General features: G+C 38.7%; 1 protein-coding gene across 1 annotated transcript in view; it reads left to right on the forward strand.

The window, feature by feature from the left end:
- LOC6620202 (teneurin-a) overlaps nt 1–24778 on the forward strand; it is a 195902-nt gene continuing 171124 nt past the window's right edge. The window contains exons 1-3 of the mRNA XM_032726421.1: nt 1–399; nt 553–822; nt 17709–17742. The gene's annotated coding sequence lies outside the window, so the exon portion shown is untranslated. The remainder of the gene's footprint in view (nt 400–552; nt 823–17708; nt 17743–24778) is intronic.

Genomic DNA, 24778 nt, shown 5'->3' on the forward strand with positions numbered 1-24778 from the left:
TTCTCGTGTCGTGGCTAGGTGGGCAAAGCAAAAGGCCCGAAAGACCAAAGACCGAATGTTGCCGCTTCGTGCGTTGTCGTGGGTCGTGGAAAACATACAAAACAGCAACTCGGGAGCTTGGTAAACTTTGGATACTGGTTCGGTCGGGCTTTGGTGCGGGGGATGTGCGTGTGGATTCATTCGCCTGGCCAAAATATCGGCGAGTGCAGTTAACGTCGGTATCTGCACGGTTTCGCATCGGCGGCGCCGTCAGTTGTCGAGCAGCGGTCCAACGGTGCGTATGCGTATTTCAGGCGGCCAACGGTCCACGGTGCGTATGCGTGTTATTTGACCCACAGAAAAGAAATAGTGGTGTCTGTGTTGTTTCGTCGCTTTCGCGGTGTCTTCCTCTTGTTTGTTGTGAGTCGACTTCTTCGCGCGAATTGAATTGTTTTTTTTTTTTTTTTTTTTTTTTGCACACTAATCGACTGCGCTACTTGCTCGATTTTTTTTCTCAATTTTTGTTATTTGTTTTGGGTTCGATTTGTAATGGAATAAATATAATAAAATCAGCAAATAACCAAGGCGAGACCCTAGTGAAAAGTGTGTGAGTGAATATACCCGACGGAGAGAGAGGAGAGTGTGTGCAATGTCGGTTTTCGGTTACCATTGATAAATGGCAAACAAATTGAATGGCAATGGCCGGTGAATATTAAAAGCGCCCATACAAATAAAAAAAAAAAAGAAAAAAAGAAAGAAAAGAAAGGAAGGAAGTAAAGAAAAAACACCGCTTCAAGCCGAAATCAAATCACACGTGTCATATCCGTTTCGTTTTTGGGAAAGGTAAGTTTCATCAAATAATTGGTTAAATGTTATGGAAATATTTACATCCGATCTCCGGTTTCCGCTGAGCCCATTGGGGTTTTAGATCATTTTTGGGCTTGCTGGTTGCCTAATTTGTAATTCGAGAAAGGAACATTAAACATTTGCCGCCCGGAGCAAAAGGGATACATGACATGAGCACTTCAAACTGTCGTATTACCAAAAAATGGGTTTGTGATTTGATAGGTTAATGGAAATTCAATGCGTTTCACATTTCCATTAAAATTGACAAGTTCATTGGGGACTCGTGCGTTACCAATTAAGCAATTTTTCATTTTTTTTTGTGGATTGATTCTATTTCGATTCTTGTTTTTTTTGGTTAATTAACATTTGCTGTGGGTCACTTGGAAAAAATTGCATAATTCAGTAATGGAATAATAATATTGCATTACTATTCGAATGCGGTAACCGCTAAACTAACAGTTTTATACATTTATTTAAATGGTTAATAATTATTTGGTCATCTTTTTATTTTTATTTGAGTATCAATATCAAAAGGTAAGTAACCGTTAGCATCTATTTCTATAGACTTAATATAGAAATAAGCGCTTTAAAGATCAAGGAAAGGGTATACATACTTCGGCTTGCCGTAGTTAAGTTTCACTATCGCTTTCGTTTGAGGTTGGTAAGTGCAAATTACGGCATTGATTGACAATAAACTATTATAAATGCCGTGATTAAAAAGAAATTGCAGTAAATGAATAGCACTTAAAAAGTAATAATTAAAAATATGTCACTTAATAAAACTGATTACCGATCATAATCGTTGAAATGCCGTTACACACTTATTATCGGATTATTGAAATGGGATTTTAATGGTTTTGGATAAATAAAATCTGTGTATGGTATGCAACAATTTTTTTGAAATACTTCCTCTGATGTCTTTCATATTTTGCAATGAAAATATATAATTTATACCTCATCTTGAAACTCCGGGGATCAACCGAGCCGGACAATTGCCATGGCCGCTGTAAACGAATCGAAAATTTGTTTGCCAAACGCTTTCACCCAGGGGTCTAATTCGATTTGGTCAACTGCAGCTAATAAGGTCAAACTGAATGAATGAATGTGTGTGTGTGTGCTAGTTTTTGGCCGGCGATATATTTAGCATATTACACGATACCTGATTTATGGACTACATCCTAGTTGGAGGTATCCGCATTCTCCGGTGGCAGTTCCATCATCATCGGATGCCGAATCGAATGCCGTTAATAATGGAGCCCGGCCGGGGGCCAATGAATTTCAAAATAATTAAATTAAAATCTGTTTATTTATGCACTTAAGCCGCAGCAGCAGCAGCGGCAGCAGCAGAGGCACAAAAATGCCAATAATAATAATAAACACAAGTAATAATAATAACACGGCTTACAACCATTCGGGGAGACCATTCGAATGAAATATCTAGATTAAATATTATTTATAATTAAAGCAAACAAATGTTCGTTCGTTCGTTCTACTGTGCCCTTTGCAAATTTCCCCTTAAATGCTCCGAAATATGCAGTAATTAAAACAAAACAAATATATGAGCATAAACATGCCTGTGCATTTTGTATTTAAATCAATATTGCGACCAAAGCAACTAAAATGCCTGACTGAAACACACACTTTCGCAAGATGGCAAACTAATTTGAAATGGAAAATAAGTTCTGATCTGCAGCTGCAGCTGCCGTCTTTGATTGAGATACAAATTTCATATTTACCCCGCCTTCTCCATAATCTCTCAATTAGCCCGGAAAATAAAGAGATGCCAGTTGAGTGGGCGAATTGCCTCCTCGGGCGGAGAATTGCCAGCAAAATGAAAATTAAATATTTATGATAACTATCGGGGGCCACGACAACTTGAGCGAGGCGAAATGCTCAATGTATTGACAGTGGCGCTGGACTGGGCACTTTCTGGAGGGGATTGGCGATTGGGGATCGGGGATTGCAGATTGGCTGCACCACTTCCTTTGACAACCAACATCGAGTGCAGCACTGTTGGTGGGTTGCATTTTTGTTGCCACAAAGAAAAATGGAAAAATGCACAGGAACACAGTGCAATGTGCAAGCGAAAAAATTAAATAATAATTGCAGCAAATGGTAAACAATGCGACTCAGTTTTGTTTACATTGCTGCTGCTCGTTCAAAGCTTGTTTTATTTATTTATATTTTACTTACTGAATTTTAGGAATTCTGTTCCGCTTTTTACCTGTCATCGATTTTCTTATGTTTTACGACAGCTTTGTCTGCTGATTCTGCAGCTTCAGAATAAAAACTATTTACATGTTTAATGCATACATTTTTATTTTACATTGATTTACTTTAAGCTGGCTGCTGGTCTTCTTAAGTTTTAAATGTTGCATATTTTTGTTTATATATTTTTTTTTGTTATCACTTTGCATATATTTATGAATTTGTATCTATGTATATCTATGTATATCCAATTACACCATTTGCTCTTGGCCATTGAATTTTTTATAAAAAAAATGAAAGATGTTATTGTTGCATCAATTTAAGTCACATTTGCATTTCGTTTTTTGTTGCAACTATTACTTTATATTTTTTGTGCATTTGCATTTGATTCAAAAAAGCATTCCAAGCAAAACATTTATATAATATTTTTTTCTCTTCTGATTGCAACAAATTTAATTGGTTTTTTTGTTGTTTTACATGCCACTTGTGTTTGGCTTATTGTTTTCGAGCAAATTGCCCTTAAAGTCGGATTGAATATCTTGTGTGGTTGAACAATTGATGATTGTGTTGCTGAATATTATTTAAAAACATTACTAATAGTTCTGTGTGTGCAATTATTGTTTTATTTTTTACTTTTGTTTTAGCATTTTCTATTCAACAAATAGCTGTAGGAATTTTAGTAGTTTAGTCGATTCTTGTGATGTAAATATTAAAGATGTAATAATGAACTTTAATTGATATATCTTAATTACGCTGCATTGGTTGTAATGATTTCGCATTTGAAATTAATTGTTTGTTAAAATGTTTTTTAGAAATTGGTAGATTTTCTGTAGTATTTTCTCTGTGCTTCTGTGTCTGAGCTATTGATGTTGCCGCGGACTTTTACTGATGTTGCACATAGCCGACCGATGTTGCACGTTGCGAGGTGCCACTTTTTATGCTTAGCTTAGCCTGTGGCTCAGTCGACACGGTACTCGTGGCAGATTCCCTCCTGGAGGTGCCGAGCTTCTACCTTGGATTTAGCATGTGGATTTCTTTAATGGATCTTGTGCCGGCACTGATTTTGTTCTACAAGCAAAGTGCATTTGCACGCAGATTGCAGATAGCATGCTCTCAATGGTTGTAAACATTTCACTTTTTACTCCGACATTTTCATTTTAATTTTCCTCCATTTTTTTTATTAGTACCCAGTTCTGTGTAATGGGAATTAAGCCATCGGCCGCAATCAACCCTGTTATCGTGCTCAAATTGCAAAATTTACATACATTCGGGCTCCAAGGGTAAATAAGATTAGGCATGAACCTAGCCTGCAGATTCATGGCCATGGAATGCAAATGGATGTGTGCCCAAATGTATATATATAATATTTATATATATATGTATGGTATATGTAGACTTTTGGCGAAGATGAGGCATGCGTTCGAGGTAACCGCAAGTGGGCGATCTTAATTGATGGTTTCAAGATTCTAGTTATCCTTTCGGTTCATTGGTTAATTGCAAATGTGCATTTCTAACAAATTACGGTGAGATGTGTGCCACATTGTGCCGGAAAATTCGAACCTTGCAGCTAAACGAATGGTAATTGTTTTCAATCAGCAGCTAAACTTTTGCATATTGTGCTTGGAAAGTTGCAGCATAAATAGGTGATTTAATATGCTATTAATATGCTTATACACAATTCGCAAGACAGATTAGGCAAAAGTTGAAATAAGCAGCTTAGTCTATTTTCAAATCCCGAACATCCTCTTAAATTCAAGCGGCTGATTGCGTGTAACGTTTTTTTAGCCAGCAGCTTAATTTGCGATCATGAGATTGTCCAGCTACTTTTTTTGTTTTTTTTTTTGGTCCTTCTCCGGTTTTTCTTCAACCAAATGAGATTCATGAGTCCGGCGAACACGTTCCTCATTTTACAGTGGAAAGGACATTGGGCATTCCTTTCATTTTAATAGTGTCACGTTCGGCGCGAAAACGGAAGACCCGAGGCGCTCGTTTGATAACTCAATTGTACCAGGCCCGACGCCTCAAATTGAATTTAATATTAATTAACTAATTTCAGTGCTGACTTCACTTTTAATTAACTTGTGACCGCCCATCGCCGCACCGTCTACTATCCAGTGTCTAGTATATATGTATGTATGTATATATCTGTCGCATACCATCTTGAAATCATCTCGGCACCGAGTGCGACGCTAATTTCATTTGATTTTGGCCAACATTTGAGGCAACCTGTCCTTCCGCTACCTCCCTCGGGAATTCCCCGCTTGCTCTTGGCCCACTTCCACCGACTTTTCCTGAGGAGAAACGACTGTCCTGGCGAATCTCTCAGGTATGGCTACGTTGACTTCACGTAAATACACGTGCCATCGCCTCGCTGGCCACCAAGGAATATTATCCACTCACACATGTTCAGCCATACACAGCGAGAAATAAATGTGCCTGCAGTAACTTTTTTTTATAATATCAACACTTTTTCACAAATATTTATGTATAATTCTAATTAAAAGAGGTACATGATTATTATTACAATCAGTTGCTATTAATTTGAATCATTACATTTGAATAGTTATCATATTCTTTCTGTGTACAAACGGCAAACGATCACATAGATACGTTCGTACATCGATGTGCCACGTGTTTTTCCGGCTTAATACCTTTCTCAACTGAATGGAAATAACGGTAAATGTACATATACCAGGAAAATTTTACGAAGCGGAGAAAGTAAAGAAAAAAAAAACAGGAAACAGCATCGGTGTTTCACTGAGAGTGTGAGTGTGTTGCAGCCGAGCACGCGCCGCTTTTACGTTACGGTCGTGACGTCCAAAAAAGAAAAAAACAGAAAAAAACGCAGACAGTTGGCGGAGTTTTCAGAAGCAGTTTAGGGATATCGAGGTAGTACAACCCGCTAACATTTGGCCAACAAAACAAAACGGGATCGAGAAAAAAAATCCACGAAATTTCCTTTGTCATGTGCAGCGTTTTCGGAAGAGAGAAATCTGGAAGCCCAAGCCACCGTTATTGACAGCACTGGCTCTCAAAAAGATTTCCCAAAGCATTCAATGAGTGACGGACTGACTAAGTGTGCCGAGCACAACTGTACCAGTTGAATCGGACCCAGCACGCCAGGGTAATTTATCGATAGCATTGGGCATATCGATTACTGTGGCTGCAGTGTCATCTAAATTGATTCCTAGCACAACTGTACTAAGAAGTGCATCAATAAGTTATGTAAGCTATCTCCCCAACTCAGATATCAGTTATCGATAGAATCTGAATTTCCTTTTTAAGTGTTGAATCTTTGAATTTGCACCCTTAGCTGAGGGTTATAGTTTCGTACAATTAGTTTTAATTAAACGTACCTTAATTGACGAGCTGTAATTGAAAGCCTTGTGTGTATATAACTTAAAAGCCCAAATGTACAGCAAGAGCCAGCATTTCGAGATGGTTTTCGTTCGAATTCAAAGCTAAGGCATTTGAGACCATATAAATTGGCAGCAAATTAGCGTTAATTGTGTGTGATTACAGTGATTACTTTCATTGTGCAAACAAGGTGGGATTACCCATAAAGGTTCCACACATTTGCTGTTTCTACGAACTGGGCAATGAGGATTTGAAGTTACTGGAGTCTTGGCATCATAACTGGGTTCAATAATCTGTGGGCTGCACTTTAATAATTTATGGTATCTATCTAGCACATTTGAATGGAAATTCAAAATTTCGCTAATTTAACGTTAGCACTAGGTAAATATAAACGTATATTTGCAAATATTCGATACTGTTTTAATACTTAATTTTAAAGTACGTAGGCACATTTTGATATTACGACTTTGAACCCTTCGATGACCCATTGATAAAGTTATATGTTTCTATTGGGTATCCGCCCAAATAAATTCACTTTACTTGCTGTTTGCGTGTTCTCTTTGTTTATTTTTATTCTTCTATATTTGTACTTCTTTCTTGGCATCCCTTTCCCTCGTTCTCTCCTTTGCTTTTGGGCAAACTCTTTTGTTTTCGTTTCGCTTTCATACTTGCTCTTTCGCTTTGTGCAGCAATTTTTGTTTATTTTCTGCGGCTCCGCTTTTGGCGTCTTTTCAGTGTGTCAGTGTGCTAGACACACACAACCACACATATACACACACACACACTCATATCTGTAAATGCACTTTACGTATCTATGATCCCAGTTCCCATTTCAGTTGTATTGATATTGGCGAAAGGGCTTTGGATTTATGATTTATTTGCCAGATAATTTGCAGGGTAATTCGGGGTAGCTTGGTACCAATATCCAATATGATGCAGTTGTTATAAAGTACTGCAGTATTTATGTATCTGTGCGGGCTTCTGTTTGTGAATTGAATTATATGTATTATATAAAATTGTGTTATATCTTTTATATCTTTTTATATCTTTATATCTTTTTATTAATTGCAATTTATAGCGAACGCTAGATGAATTCTTTCCCAAATTCAATTCCCAAATTAATCAAACTGTCAAATAATATGAAATACCTCTATCTGGCCATATTATCATAATGATAATAAACACTTTCACACGAATTGGTTGCGTGAAGAAAGCGTAGCATACATTTTGGGGCACCATAGATCATCCGTCAGTCGATTCCCCGTTGTTTTTGTTGTTTTTGCAACTTTCGCGGAAATCGCGTGCCAGAAAACGCTAAACATGTTTGCCGCTGTTTTTGCTGCTTATTTCCGTTTGCGTTTATGTTTAACTTAAATTCCCTTTAACCGGCCTCAACTTCCGTTGCCCCGTTGCCATTTCATTTGCAACCTGTCGTGGATTCAACTTTTACGCAATGAGAATTGTACGCTGTTGCTTTGGGCCTTTTCATTTGATTGTTTTTTGTTTATTGTTGGCTTTCCTTCCCTTTTATTTTTTTTTTTACATTTCAGTTTTATTTATTTTTTATATAGTATTTTATTTTTGGTTTGCTGTTGATTATTTGTGTACTTGCACTATCACGTAACGCGGCAAATGAAGTCGTAAAATGTCGGTTCACTCTTTGGCGCTTTATACGTAATCCCTGCCGGAATTTTCATCCCTTTTCCGTCGACGGATGGCAAACTCAATGGGTTTCGATTTGGTCCGGAAAACAAGTGGAAATCAATTCAAGTTGAATTATAATTACATGCTAGAGAGGCGGGCGCTGGATTGAATTTCGCATTCGCTCTGAAGGGATTTACAAAATAATCAGAAAGCGGCTATATGTATAAACTATCATAATCATATTAAAAAATATAGATTTATTTTAGCGTTACGTGCTATGAAAAATAGCAATCTTCCAGGGAATATTGTAATGCAGTAATAACTTACCAAAGTGACACGATCTCACTACACTAAAAGTCCAAGAACTGCGGAAAACTTAATTCCGATGTGGAAAATTTACAGTTGTCAACCCGTTGGCTTTCCCCCATTAAGCTGCAATGCATATAAATCAAACAAACAAAAGCTAAAAGTGTGAAAATAAAATAAGGTGTAGTTGCTGTAGTACGCCAAGAAAGTGCCACCTAAAACGCACAGTTACAAATGAGTGAGCGAAAACTTTACGCAAGAAAATTCATTAAAAAATCATATCAATTATTCGGTGACTTGTCAAAGTGTCTTGAAGTGTGGCTGCTGCCCACTTTAAGGATCAACTGGAATAGTGGGCGGGGCGGGGATTAATTGGATGATATTTTCCGAGTCCTCGGGGGCAGTAAAAATATTGATGCGAGTGCATTAAGGAGATTATTTCCTGTTGATTCAATGGCTGTGTGTGTGTGTGTGTGTATGTGGGTGTGTGTGTGTGTGCGTGTGCGGTATCATATTGATCCTGAGCCTTTAAACGCCTTAAGTCAACACAAAGCAGCTCTGTTTAGGCCTTTGTAAGTCAGCTTAGCCGCAAAATGTGTGCACTGCGAGTATACTTGACCCAAAGCACACATTCCCAATCACCCAGACACCCAAATCTGACCAAAGTCCAGCCTCAAAGCCAAACGAAATGACCTGAAAACTCATCGGGGACTACCAACAGCCGAGCACAGTTACCCGGAATGATAATGATAATGAGCATGATAGGGATGACGGGGTTTTGGCATCGTCATTATGATTACCATTAACAAAAGGCCACCGAGTGGTAGGCTGCACAAAGAATACGCACATATATATATTTATATTTATATATATATATATAGATATATATATATATATAGATATATATATATATATATAGATATATATATATATATATCGCACCACCACCCCCTTTTGCCTTTTCCATTGACGCCTTCGACTAGTCAGAATTAGTTACAGCTCATTATTGATTTTGGTTACGAATCAAATGAGGCAACACTTCTATGAAAAAGCCGGTAAATTCCATTTAAGGGTAAGTGCTGGAGTCTCAATGAAGCGAATCCGGAAAAAGTAAATGGGTGGGATTTAATGAAATGGAGTTAATCGCGCAGGTTGATAGGAAAATCGAGGTGGGAAAACTCAGTAAAAGGATACAAATTAATATACATTTTAAAAATATTCGCACAGATCAACGCAGCAACTTAAATCGTGCTTTGGCAATTATAATCAATGCAATTAAAACGCATTATAGAATGTGCATTAGTTTAAGGTTAATTTACAAACTATTTCTCATTTTAAAAATGTAATAAGTACTCGAGGAGATTTAAAACTGGAGTATTTCACAGACAGATAGCTTTCAACTTCAATTTAATAAAAGCACAGCAGATTGCAGGGCAATGGGAAAGTAGCTCGGATAGGTCAAATCCATCGGGCAGATCTAGCGGAAAAGCAAAAGGGGCGTTGGGAAAGGGGGCGTGGTGTCGCCACAAGGCTATTAACAACAGTTTGCGCAAATGACACTGCAATAAAGTATGGCAACGGAGAAGGAAAAACATTAAAAGGGAAACAGCGAGCATAAGGCAGGCGCACATAAGGATATAGCCGCCCGATCCGCCCATTTATAGACCCCATCCTCCATGCCCCATCTCCCAACCCCCATTCACCATCCCCTTCCCTCCAACCCCCGTTTGCCATCTTGACCAGTGGTCAGGGAATGTTTTATGCACAGATTTATTATGTGGCCATAAATAAATTACAGGACCAACACTCACAAACACAGACAGTTTTCCGTTTTCCACGGCGGTTGTGCGAAGGAAAATGGCAATGCAAAAAGGGGAGGGGGAGGGTTAAGCAGCTCCAACGATTTATATGATAAGGGTTAAAGGGTCCGTCGACAGGGAAACGTCATCTCTCGCCCTGAAAATGCTTATTAAAATGCATAGAAAATGTTAAATGATTTAATTAGTGAAATATTTTCACCATAATTAACCAGCCGAGTGCGCAATGCGATGTGCCACACAAAAGGGGGTGCAAATTTATGTGTGTGCAAAGGGAGCATTTTGTTCCCTTTTCTCAGCACACAGCACAAATTAATCGCCTTCAAAGCAATGTGTGCCAGAAATGTCGGGAATTTTAAATGAACAAAAGACCAAGAGATAAGACTAATTCCCCCCCCGGGCTGGCTAACATAAAAAATGAGTTAAGCTGCGCAATCATAAATGTTACAATCTTGTTTTTTTTTTTTAGATTTCATATATAATTAAATGTTGATAAGCTGCCACGTAATTAAATACAATCATTTTGGAAACGTACTTATACAGGTGGCAACCAATTACCGCTTAATTACCCACGTAAGTGGCACAATTAGTTTGACATTAGAATGGGTCATGTTTGCTAATTAAGGCACTTGAACTAAAAATACTTGCCCTTTCATTTATTTTAATTATAGAAAAAAAGTTATAAGCACGAACAATGCGATATTTTAGTTAACAAATTGGAAACAGAATAACGTGTTTTATAAATGTATTTCATTGTAATGAATTTGATATTTTAAAACAAGCTAAAAATGGTTGATTTTTTTCCTTCCTCCGCATCAACATGACATTCCCTCACCCACAGGAACTTGCGGATTTCAGATTCAATTTTTTTTTTTTTGCCAAATGTCGAGAGTCTGCAGCAATAATTGCTCAAGACTCGTGAACTTAATTGAATCCAGTATTGCTACCTACTTATACGGACATGTGTGTGTTTGTGTGTGTGATGGGGGTGGGTGGTTGGTTGGTGTGGCTCTTCAATTTGAGTGGGGCCTTCGCTGTTGCCTTTGGTTTTTGGGGTGGACCCGATTAGCCGGCGCTATCGACCGGCCTGCCATCCGGTGGCGAAATCCGTTCGCCTCTGACTGACAGCGCCTATCAGTGCGTTTCGATCTGGGACAGGACAGGAACAGCAAAGGCAACTGAAACAGAAACAGAAACACCAACTGAAACTGAAACAGAAACGGAGGCAGAGAAGTGCCAGTAAGGACTAAGGACGAAGGACCCATGTCAGGCCAGCTGACTGCGACAACAAAAATGTGACAAAATAAATAAATTAAATTGTTCAAAAATGTTGCAGGTTGTTACTGCTTCCAACATCGCATGTTGCATACGAAATGGAAAACTGAACTTGCCAAAGTTGATTTCTATTTTGCCACGTGTTTCTAGCCAGCCTGCTTAGTGGGCCAAAAATCGGCTACCAACAAGGGCTCCAGGGATGGGGGTTTCTTTCTTCTTCTTTTTTTTTTTTTTGCCATATAGTAATCGGTATCCTGCAAAAGGTACGACTATAGTATGAGAGGGGGTGTAAAGGATTTCGACTCAAGAGGACGCACTCGGGCGTACACTCATTAGGAATATGGATTCAATTATATGTCGCTGGTGTTTGGCTCTCTCGCACATAAAACAAGAAATACAGTTCGCTTCGTTGTGGAAAACGTGCTCGAACTGCTGATGAAAGCCATCTCGTCGGATATGGTCCAGAAATGTTGGCAAATAATGGAAATATTTACTTCGTGTTTGGGCAACTTTTCGGTTTGCGTGAGTAAACATCATCACATACGCTAGCACACCTATTGAGGTATTACGAATTATTCGGATGGGAGTTCAGTGAAATTGGTAACTTTATACATTGTTTTTTAAGCCAAACTTCCTTAAATCGTCAGATTTATGTTGTGTAGAGGAAAATGTACGAAAACATATAGTTCATAAAAAATTTCTTAGCTTAATTGTTCTTTTACTTATAGTATGTAACATGTAACCCAAAATCTAAATTTAAACTCATTCAAGCACATTCATAAAACCCAAAATTATAATGCTAAGAATTCACCTTTAATTTATACTATTTTTCTGGCTATTATTCGTGTTAGCACTCAGTTTTCCCTGCCCGTTGGACGCCTCGAAAAGAAAATGCAGTACATGCAAATCATTCATAATTGTATTTCAGCTGCTTGGCACATCAGTAATTAAGTCAATTTATCATTAACCTGGGGGACCTGCCACTCGCTCTACCAATTCCCCCCTCGTCCGCTGCCCATGGGACTACCTATAGGTCCCATGTATATAGTAGCATAATATGCTTCACATATTACGCTTACAAGCATTGTACATACAATCTTGCACATGCACAAACACATGAAACCAATTCACATTCTTGCTTACATATCATTCTTTTGTACACATATAGAAAAATCAAACCCCACACCCACAAATACACTGAATAGACATTCCCGTTTCTCTCGAGCCGATAAAATCTCTTAAGATGACATTCTTGGAATAAAGACCGAAATAACCGAATAACCGAAATTTGTTCGTGTTTCAATTTAAAGTTTTCAGCGTTGATCTTTGTCGTTGTTATTGACGGATCATTTATTCGACTAATAAATTAAAAACTACGTAAGTATATGTGTATATATACATAATGTATAGGTAGGCCATGTATCTAATGGCGGGTCGTAAAATTTATTGCGTATACGCCTTCGTGTTCCATGGAATGCTTTTAAATGTTAAATGTGCAAATTACGCTGCACGTGACTGCGACTGCTACTGTTGCTGTTACAATGACTGCTACTTGGCCAGTGACTTGGAGGAATGTGTGTGAGTGCACTGAAAAAATATATTTAATGTTTCACTATAAAATAAAAATACAGTGGAAAAATATTGAAATTTTCTACTAGATGAGTTAATTAATATATTAATTTGCTTAATTTGTTGTAAACAGCAATGCGAAATGTAAATGTAGTTTTTCTCAGTGCTTCTACTGTCTCCGCACAACTGATGGTATGGGCGGGCGTGGCAAGTGGGCGGACTTCTGGCCATCGGCTTGAACGTGGGCGTGAATCTTCACAGCCTCTGTTGGCTTTGACGGCAAACAAATGCTTTGATATTTATTGCCCTTGCAGTCAGCCGCAGTTCACCTTCGGTATACCCGTCTCGCCTACTCGCACCCACTTTTCCACCCACTCTTAAGTGGCCAAAATGCGCGAGTAGCAATGTCATCCTCGTCCTTGTGTTGCACTTAATGGCACAGAGAGAGATGGCGAGTGGCCGAAGAAAGAGAGCGTGCGAAATTGTTGTCGAGTGGGAGTTGATTGGTTTTGGGGGCGTGGTGCATTAGGCCAAGATTTAAGAGTTAACTTTTGGTCTGGTTCAACGAGGATGAAAACGAAAGTGAAATCTAAATGGAATTTTTGAGAAAAAACGTGTGTGTGGATTAAATGGAAAGAGAAAGTAATAAAAATGATTACAAGTTTAGAGCTTAAAACTTGTATTTCAAATAATATAAACTAAAAAATAGCTCAAAATGTTTCAAATTCTAAGCATAAAATGTGGCCAACTTTAAAATTGATATCGCCCAAAAGGATTTGCGTTTGGCAGGTGGTTATGAAATCCCCCCTGTGCTTTTGGGCCAATAAGAAATGCATGTTTTACTTTGTCCCATTATTTGCATTTTTGTTGTTCGGCTCGCTTATATCTCCATTCTCGCATAGTTTTTTGCCGTTTTCCACATCGCTGGCATTTCTTCTATTTTTTTATTTCTGTGCAATCTAACGTGAAATGAGAGCCAGCAAAATGTCAGCTTGGCACAGTTAAATTCACGTGACACGCCAATATTAAATTTGATTCAACTGCAGCAGATTCATGGGCGCAGAGTGGGCAGGAGCTGGAGCAGGAGGGGGTTGGACTGGCATGAAATCGATCGTTGCTTTTGGCCTGTCGCTTTTGGGCCTTTTGCTGAATTTTTTTCTTCATTTGTCTTGCTTTATTTCTCCGCTTTTTTCAGCGTTCTGTTTCTTTTTTTTTCTGCGTTTGTGCTGCTGCAGCAATTAAAACTGAATCAATTATGATTTTTGGCTTTGGCAGTGATGCGGAGAATTGGAAATGGCCAAGTGGATCACAAAATGTCACTGGGATCCGCCGATCAAATGGGCAGCGACCCAATTCCATGATGCCACTTTAAGCGCCAGCCTTTTTGTTTGGTCACCGATAAGCCCAAAAACTATAACTAAAATTGCATACTAAGCATAAACAAGTAATTTTTAATATTTGCCTTACAAACCCAGCTATGTTGACAACCAACTTTAAGCGATTTGGAATTTTCAAATGTTTTTTTCGTTTTTTGCTTATTTCCACTCGAACACCCAATCTGCAATATCCGTTCGGAAAGTTTCGAAGCTTCCGACCTGCTTGCAGGCCATGAAAATGTTCTCTTTCTTTTATTTTTTGGCCATTCGCCTAAACAATAAATACGTACGTCTTGCGTTCAATTTTTGGCAATTTATGTGTATGCTGCACCTTTAAGGAAACTTGCTCGAAAAAGTAAATAACATTTTGACCCGTTTGGTTACCTGAGCCAGTTATATATGTCTACAGTTTGGTTACCAATATGTGGCCTGGCATTTGACGTCGACTTTTGATCGCCTTTTTGGCCGGTAAGATTGCGAAGCTGGATGCTGGAAGCTAGAAGCTGGCAGCTGGATATTGGGGGCAGTTCCTGTGGCCACTGGGCCAATGTGGCGTATGCGCAATATTTGTATTACAGTTTCATATGCAGTGCAGGTCGTGCTAGAATGTGTGTGTGTGTGCTTGTGGAAAATGGAGGAAAATACGGCGATGGGAGAGGGGAGAGAGGCGCGGACCTCCAGGACGCAGAGAAAAACGGCATCAGTTATGGCTAACGAATGCGGCGACGCTTTGCGCCCTTAACTCAAATGTACAACATCAATAAATAAAAAAGAAACGTAGGAGAAGCCAGCTAGGATATAAAAAAGGATAATAAACAGGGTCCCCAAAGAAATCTATAACTGAGTAAGCCACATCAACATACACACACACACACACACATCTGAGCAGAAGCGGCAACATATCGATAAGGATGTATAAGGACATGTTTGTGGCCCACACACACACACACGCGCACACACTCGAGCACGTTCAAATTTAAACGATTTTCGCGCAAGTGTATGTGTGTATGTGTGCGCACATAAATTTCCATATGGCGAACGACTCATGCAATATGCAAGATAACTTCGATGAAAAGGCGATAAAAGACACCAAAGCCTCTTACCGCCCACCCACCTCATCTACCTAATGTCGCTGGCATTCAAAATGTATAAGGAATACCCCATTCACCCCCCAGGCACCGAGTACCCTCAACCCCTACGACCATCCCCTACGCCCATCCCCAATTGCAATTCCAATCGGAATCCCCATACCCATTCCAAGCTGTCAATCCCTATCGCAATCCCACTCACATCACACTAATGTATCTTCGTCCAAATTATGAGTGACAGTTGCCAGTTGAAAGGCGGAATGCGCCAAAAGACATCAACTTCATATTTTTTCCTTGTCAAGTGGCTGCTGGTGGGTGGGGTGTGGTGTAAAAATGTTCAAGGAATGCAGTGGAATTTGTTTTTTGAAAGGCATTCGCCGATAAATACTGCGGATTATGTGAAACTCCATGGTATTAAGTTATTTTGCCACGGGTCTTGCTTAAATATTCTCTTTTAAATCGCACAATAAGTGGAGGGGTGCTGATTTAATATTTATTAAAATAAAGTGTGTTGGAAAACTAAAAAAAAAGCGAAAAATTTTTTAAATTGTAGCATAACTATGAATTAATCCTAAGAGCTCAAAAGCTTGAGTTTTTTAATCTAAAAGAAAAGAAAATTATTGGTGGCTTGCCAAAAAGTGAAAGTGGTAGAATTGAAGGGTTTCGTTTTTTTTTTTTTTTTTAGTAAATTATATAAGAATATTCTGCCCTACTTTGTTTCAGTTGTAATAAACCAAATGCAATATTGGCTGAACATTCAACGTGTTAGGAACTTGTATTGCACTATTGACTGAGACTACGAGTGCTGTAGCTCAAAAGCAATTACCAGATAGATTTGGCTTAAGACCAAATGCTTGTACCTTTGCCTCTAATGACGATGAAAATCCGGATAATGATCATGATGATGATGATGATGATGATGACTTCGATGATGAGTGCGGTGGCCATGCATGATATTTCATCAACTCTCGACTGGCAATCAAAGCTCGTTATCCGCTGGGGCATGCCGTTAGCCTTATAACAATTCATTTGCCAGCTTAGCTCCCGGCCATCACCCCTTTTTGCAGTTGGATCCGGACCCCGTTTTGTGATTTTCCACGCCACCCATGCCAGTGCTGTTGGCAATACGAGGTGGAGCACTTAAGCGTGCGCCAAATTAAAACGCCGCAAAATGTCAAGTGCTGCAAATGCCAAAAGAGAGAGAGAGAGAGGGAGAGAAAGAGAGAGAGTGAAAAGCGAGAAAGAGTGGGGAAAAGTGGGTGGAAAATGCAGGTGGGGGTGCCTGGGGATAGTGGGACAGACAGAGCGGAAGGATACGCGTCGCAGTTATTTTAATGAGCATTAAATGATGTGGCAAGCCACCCACTTCCACTTTACCCTCACCACCCCCCACCACCCTTGAAAGCGCCACCCCCTGTGCGCCTCATTTACGGCTTAATTATGGCAATCGACAAATATGCAGCAAAGTATGCAACACATTTTTGTGCACCATCCCCTGCTGCCTAAAACAAATCTCGATTGCTATGTTTTACAAGGCCAACACAAAAATGCGGGTTAGCTGACACCGCCCCCCTTTCCACTATCCCCTAACCCCACCTCCACACCCCCGCACCCATTGATAAGAAAAAAAACGCGCCTGACAGCGTTGCAAATTTATGGGACACACAAAAAACTTTTGTACTCGAGCCACCAAACCAGGCTCAAAACCATTTTATGCAAGCCAGCAGCATCAGGAGGAATGGAATAGAATAGAATATAATGGAATGGAATGGAATAAAATGGGAAGGGAATGGAATGGAATGATATTGCAGGGTTGATATAGGGGCGGCTGGATCCAATCGTTTTTTGGGGCATCTGATGTGACATCCGTGGAATTGGTTGAGCGGGATTACGGGGTTATAAAAGGGGTTACTGCGGTGGTGGGGGGGAAATTGAAACAAATGTTTTAGAGATATTTATTCGCATATTTGCATAATGCTCTGGCTGCGTCGGCTGCACTTTTTATGCAGCTTTCTATTATTCATATAGAAATGGATGCCCATTTCCCACGCAACCCAAAAAAAAAACAGGCTTACTTTCAATCGTTTCAACTTTATGTTGCATTTGTAAGTGACTTTGTATTACTCGTTTAACTAAAAAGTTATATTTATTATATTAAAAAGTAATGTTTAATACGTATTTATAGCTTATTTGTTTATATAATTAAATATTAATTTATATATATCTCTCTATATCTTTTGCAGACTATCTCTGATCGTATATTTAATTGTTTAAAAGGTGAGTGACTTTACTTTAAAAATATTTTACTTATAACATTACTGTTGTATAAAAAGCTGAAACTAATTGCTTAGTGTTTCCAATGTTTAATCACTTTGAGTTTCTAATGAAATAGTTACTCTCGCATTTTCAATTGCCAGCATCTGTTTAGACAAAGTGATTAAGTGGCTAGTTTATGGCTTTGTTTAGTATTATTTTTTTTTTTTTTTGTATTTTGGCTAAAAGAGATGGATGACAGGCACTCGATGTTGTGACAAATGCGTTTCGAATGGGGCCAAGTGTGTTTTTATGCCACACACATTTAACATTTAACACAGTGGCACTTTAGTCGATTAGCTGAGCAGATGTTATCATGTTTGTTTTTTGTAGCTGGAGTTTTAGTTTTCGGTTTTAGCCATTTGTGACACGAACGTGCATCAATGCGCAGCAGAAGAGCGTTTGGTTTTCCGGTTGATTTTGCATGCATTTATTTGTGATTTCGATGGATTTCTATGGGAAATTAAAACAAATTGGTTAATAAATAATGCACACACAACGGCAAAATCATGCGAAATTATTTATTTAAATTTTTGCTCTCTCTACTTTTCTGTGCATTATTTTTTTCTTTGTTTTTCATACCCAATACAATGCAAAACAATAAGCAAATTGTCCATCTATTTATATCTGTTTGTTGTCCGGCTTTCTGTTGTTGTTTCATACACATTATGTATTTGCATTCAATTTTCGATAATTTCCTGTAAAACCCCAGAGTGCCCAAATATATGCACACACATACACATATGTAAATTGACGATATATGCGATTTATGGATGGTTTATGAGTAATTTATTTATTAGCGCACTCAATGATGGCTGAAAGCCAAAGGAAATGAAGACTCAGCTGCATTTCAATTATTTGTGCATGTGCTAAATACTTCGCATCGAAATAGGGACCACAATTTCAATTCGATTGCTTGTGCCAGGCAAACAACAGCTCTTTGACACCCACCACAAAACAGTCACCCAAGCACCCAACAACCCCAACCCATCGCTTTTCCAGGCCATTTTCCATTTTCCCAGTTGCCCCAACGACAGAATCCTGTGTGAACAACATTCAAAGCGCGTCGAAACCTTGGGATTTGAATTCGATTTGAGTAAAATTGAAATTGTTCACCCATTTAATAAACAACAAGAACATCTCGGTTCCATTTGGCCAATTGTAGCAAGAACTGATGTGAAAATCCATATCGCAATGCAAGTTCATGATTTAAGTAGACTTAAATTGCCAATAAGCAGATCAAGATGTTACTAAAAATATCAATGAAACTTGAGTGTTATAAAATTCTTGTTAATACTTTCTTAAATTTAGGTTTTTTTTTTTGTGTGTAAGTTTCAAGCAGTTTCTCGACCAACAAGTCGCATCATCATCATTTATTTTCCATCTTGATTGAGTCCATCAAACATTTTGGCCTTCAACTTCAATTGGAATTTCGCATAGCCCCCAGCTGGTAGCATTAGCTTCAATTTGCATTATTTTTGTGTTTTTTTTTTTGTTGGGTGTGGAACCTTTTGGAGCTCCATGGAGACATGGCCACAGATATGCCGACCACTCAGCAAGGTCACCAAATGGGTGGGAGTTGGGCGGCACTCGGAGTGCTGTGGGCAGCAAGGTGAGAGGCTCGCATCATAGCACATTACCATTCATGAAATGCAATTTCACAGCCAAAGTATACACAAAGCACAGGCGCACATAGATACAAAGTGCCCATACACACACTAACACACACACGCACACACACATATGGACAAAAGGTTGGTCGACAAAGTAAAGTGCCTTTTTATATACCCCACACACTCGCCATCGGAATAATGGGATATGTGCGAATATACCTTGAATTCGTTATACGAACTGAGTGGTTAAATAAGCTTTATGATTTTATTAAGTTGCTTGCATTTTTGCTGGACTTCTCAATGTGCAACTAGGACTTTTTTTAGATACAAAAATCCTTTACCACGAACATTTTAAAACTTAACTAGAAAGCTTACTATCAAAAACATTTAAGTTTTCTATACAATTTTAGCTACAATTTAAATGCCGTTGTTATAAATATTGAACTATTATCGGATCTTACTCAGCTCCTTTTGTTTTATGGGATCATAGGGTATCAAACTAAGCGCCAGGATTTTTCTAAACTCTTCAGGATTTCTACTTGTGTTGCTTCAATGATTTTCGGGCTCACCGCATTAATGTGCGTGCGTTAGGCTTTGTATCTGTTTTTATTAGAGTGTTGCTGAATGTCTGTGTGTGTGTGTGTGCGTATTGATATGCATATGGAAATAGATGAGGCTGTCTGCATGTGTGTGCTGTTGTGTGTGTGTGGGTGGTGGTGGCCTTTCCTCAATTATGTATGCATGCGTATTAGGCAAAAAGCGGCAAAGTTTTCTGCCTTGCTGCCATACAAAAAGAGTGCACTGAAAAAAATAAACAAATATAAAAATATGAATTTCTAAGGAATTTTAATACAATTTACGAGGGAATATTTTTTAAATTATATTTCTCATAATTTTATCTGGTATAATGGAATAAGGATGTGATGCAATTTGGTAATATAATCAAACAAATTCAATTACATATATTTTTAAGGGCAAGTTTTTTTTTGGAATAGCCAAGTGTTGAAATATTGAACATTAAATACATATGTTATATTTTATTAAATTATTATTAATAATTAATTTGGCTTTGAGTATTAGATTTAAAAGTTTGATGCTAAGTGTTTTGCAACTTTGTGCTAAGTGAATTTCTCGCAGTGTAGGGATGGCAAAATAGAGAGTGGTCGCCTGGCAGGCCTGTTAATTAGCGTCACACACACACACACCCACACCCACACACACACATACACACACACACTAACACGCACAGTCACCCACATAGACCGCTCAAAATGCAAAAGGCAACGGCAACAAAATGCTACAAATGCGACCAACTTTTGCCTGATAATGAAAATCGAGTTCGTTGTCGTGGCGAAAAGTTTTTGCGAAAAACTTTCATCAAAGGTTACAATTTGTGCCAGGCCTGTTTTTCGTCTCGCTCGCACCAATGGGTCCGCGGGTCAGGGGTCACGCCGGGGGTGGGCACTGCGAATCGAGTGGTGGCGAAAGGTGAAAGGTGAGAGTGGGTGGAACTGATGCCTGTCATGGACACCTGATTATATAATTACCTTGCGGAGCTGTTGTTTTCGCTGCTCTCGTTGTTTGATGCTTTCAACTTCAGTCTGTTGTTATTTAATTCGTTTCCTCCAATTTTAATTGTTCACTGGGCGAAATGCACTGAGACATGTGGATTTTAATTTAATTCAAAATGTACGCAGGGCACTTCAATGGGACTTTTTATTTAAATTAACTATGGAATTCTGCTTTTATAAGCGATAAGAAAAATTTTAAAGTTATTTTAATGTGCGATGTACATTTAAGGGTAGCATTTTAAGGGTCGCCCTTTAATATTTAAACATTTCTTAGTGCATGTGGCTTCCTAGTGCATTAAAGGGCTTGTTTGCCTGGAACCCTCTACCTTTTCTGGCGATCGTTGATCACTCATTGGGACATCCGCTGGAGACTACTTCTGAAATGTCCGACAGGCAAAAGAAAAAACAACCGGCGACGGAAGGAAGTTTGCAGCAAGTGAAGTGGTGAATAGTGTGCTATGAAGTCGGCAGAGCGTGTAGTATAGGTGTAGTATGCCATAAGAATAAAAGCGAGGTCAACGGAACTGGCCGTGTTTGAGTGTGTGTGTGTCTGTGCCTGCGAAAATGCATAATAAGAAACCAGGAGCAGGAAAGTGCCACCTCCCCGTGCACATTTCCATGCTAGAGGGAAACCTTTGAAAACTTATGCTTCGAAAAAGAATTAAGAATTTGATTATTGATTGATTTTTCTTCTACGATTAATGTGTAGTCGTAAAATTTGTTGTCGCCTAACAAAAATAAAGAATTTCAACCAGGTATTTACAATGCTTCACCTGTTAAACCTGGTGCCATTGATTGATGGCCTTGAGTCCTGTTCGGATTGTGTCCTGTTGCCAGTGTCCTATTTTTGTCCTGTCCACTGCACTTGTCTCCCTATTTGTTTGCCTGTCACCGAGTCATGAAAACAGTCGGAAAAAAGCCAAAATGTAAATATTTTATAAGACCTAAAATCGAAGAAGAAAATGAAAGAACAAACCAAATCCATATATAAACTGAATTTGTTGCTCCTTGTTGCCAACTCATCTTCTTCTCAGTTGTTTCTTCTTATTTTCTTTTCATTTCATTTCTTTTTTTTTTTTTTGTGCATTTTGGCTGAAATGGCGCGTAAATATGCCAAAGGAATCGTCGTCCTTAAGGGCGGGATCAACAACGCTGCTATATAAAAATGGATGTAAATCGGGGCTTGCCTTAGCACTTATTCAATCAAAATCAAAATAAATAAACATGCGGAGCACCACTCCTGTCTCGCTTTCTATAAATATTCCACACTGCGCGGTCTTCGGGGACCATTGTCGATTGTCAAATTGTCATTGTTGTGCATTAAAGGAAAATTGCGCATACGCCGCGTGTGCCAGCGTACGTACATATGTATGTACACCTGCCTTTTATACAACGACTCACGTTGCTTTTATTTTTGCTGCCTCGATTGGTGAGCAAACAGCGGGATAAACTGTAAGTCTCACATATATACACACATATATATATATTTTATATATAGTATAAAATGCAACTCGGCCAAATTGAGTTGAATCTCCATTGATTTTCTGCTCGTCGTCCGAGTGCAGGGCAATAAAATAGTTCCAATTTATGCGTGACTATCTTGTGTGTTTAAGGATTGCGAGAAATTGGCTAAATTGAGGCAAATATTGTGGCAACAGCCCTCAAATAATATTAGTGGCAAGATGTCTTTATTTTCTTGGCATTTCGTTCTCCTAGATTTGATTCGATTAGTCGGTTCGTGACCAGTTTTTCCCTTTTTATGTAAGCCCTCTGCATTTGATTTGCTTTCCGACGGTCAGAAGTTTATTCGTTTGGACATTTAATGAAATTGTGTCTTACTTCTTGTTTGACGGCCCTTGCATTTTACGTGCTTCTTTTTACCATTTTTTTTTTTTTTTTGTTTTTGTTTGTGCCTGAATACAAAACTATTTCAGCTACCTATTCGATTTTTAAACTACCTTTTTGCATCTAAAATAAAACTGTTTACGATTTCTGTGTCATGCAATCGCTTTATCAACATTTTTGATTATTCTGACAGAGTATTCGAAATTTCAATGTTGTTTTTTTTTTCCATTATTGACTTCACCATATTTTGCCACATATTCGTTTTAACACTGAGAAATTATAGTAATATTAATGGCAATAAGACTCATTAAAGAATATGCTAAAAATGGTTATTTATATATTTTCTGTTTATTTTTTAAACGATTTACGGAATACTGGCAGTTTTACAAACTTGATTGGCCATAATGATTGGCAGTTTCTCCACATTTTTTTACACAGTGCCCCTGCTCGCGTCCTTTTTCGCCGTTTCGCACACAACTCACGCAGTCGAGTGTCCTTGCCTGTTATTGTTATGGCCGTTATGGCCATCCCGTCCACCTCCGCCCAGTTCATCAATCATACGCAACGTTGGCACGTGCACCAGAGCGTTAACAGTGCAGGGATAGGAAAGGGATTGGTAGCTCTTTGTCTACCCCGTTGGCTATCGAGGGCTAAGGGCTAAGGGCCAAGGGCCAGGATGCCTGGATGGCAACATTCTTTCTGATAGGGCAAAGTGTCATAACGTCGCCCTAATGAAGCGTCTCAGTTTTGCCGGGGTGTCCATAAGCTGGATGTGACTGCAATCGCCAACAATTACAAAACTTGCAAGTTGCCCCAGCTAAATCCATTCCAGCCTCCTTCTCCTCTTTCGTTTTGCTAAAGTTGGCGGATTAAAACCAGGACGAGAACGATACGAACAAGTATATGAGCGGAGCTGAGCTGAACTTCAGGCGGTGTTCATAAACTTGAACAAAAAATTGTTTCGCTCTGCGAGAAATTTTGCGGACAAACTGGGCGAACTGGGAGGTACATATATATATATATATATATATAAAAAAAAAGGAAAAAGTTTTATCTAACCGAAGAAAGTGGGCGTGACTGCGTGGCCTGTCGCATTCTGTTTAAAGTTAATATTTACATGCCACGAAGTAGCAACAAATTCTTGTCATTTGCAGCTGCGAGACAAGACAAGGACGAACGGCAGGATATGGCACATCAAAAGGGAATCCTGTCGAGGTGCACTCAGAAAAAATAAATATTGCATAGCAGAGAAGATGGAAACCCAAAAATTAACTATCAAATAATATATATATTCGTAAAGTCTGCCAATTATAAATTAAATTCCTAAAGAAAAGGTTAAAAAATATAAAGATAATATAGTTTAATTCGGTTTTTTTTAAAATATATATTTTTAAAAATATTTTAGGCCACAGACGCAGGAATTTTAATGAATTAAGCTGAAAGTCTCAACCAATCTGATATAGAAGTACAATTGTTTCCATCTAATCCTTGCAAGCATATTATTTTTAAACTTTTGTCATTCGTATGACGATTTTCCAAACTTCATCCTAGCAAGACAAACGAACATCAAGTTTTGTTTTGGGTCGCCGGGCAAATTACAACATGAAGTTCATAAAAGCGCAACTAATGTGCATGAAATACGTTTTGATATAGACGCGCACACAATGTCGTCCACTCGCTAAGCCAACTTGGGAGCCCCATCCATATTTTTTTCGCCCTTTTTTGGCCAAAACTTGCCAGCCATTTTGGCCAGGACAACACCCTCGTCTTGGAATTTTATTTGCCACCTTTCTGGGCCATACGTTTCCCTTTCATATTTCGTAAACAAAACATCAACGTGGAACTTTTCTCTGCCTTTTTTACGTCCTCGTTTTGTCCTCCTTTTTTTTGCGCAACTTTGCTGCGATAACTTGCAATAAGGGAAACAACTTTGGAGAAATCAGAGAGGGAACGAAATATACAAGAAAAGAA

Source organism: Drosophila sechellia, chromosome X (genome assembly GCF_004382195.2).
Source record: "Drosophila sechellia strain sech25 chromosome X, ASM438219v1, whole genome shotgun sequence".
NCBI classification, from domain to species: Eukaryota; Metazoa; Arthropoda; class Insecta; order Diptera; family Drosophilidae; genus Drosophila; species Drosophila sechellia.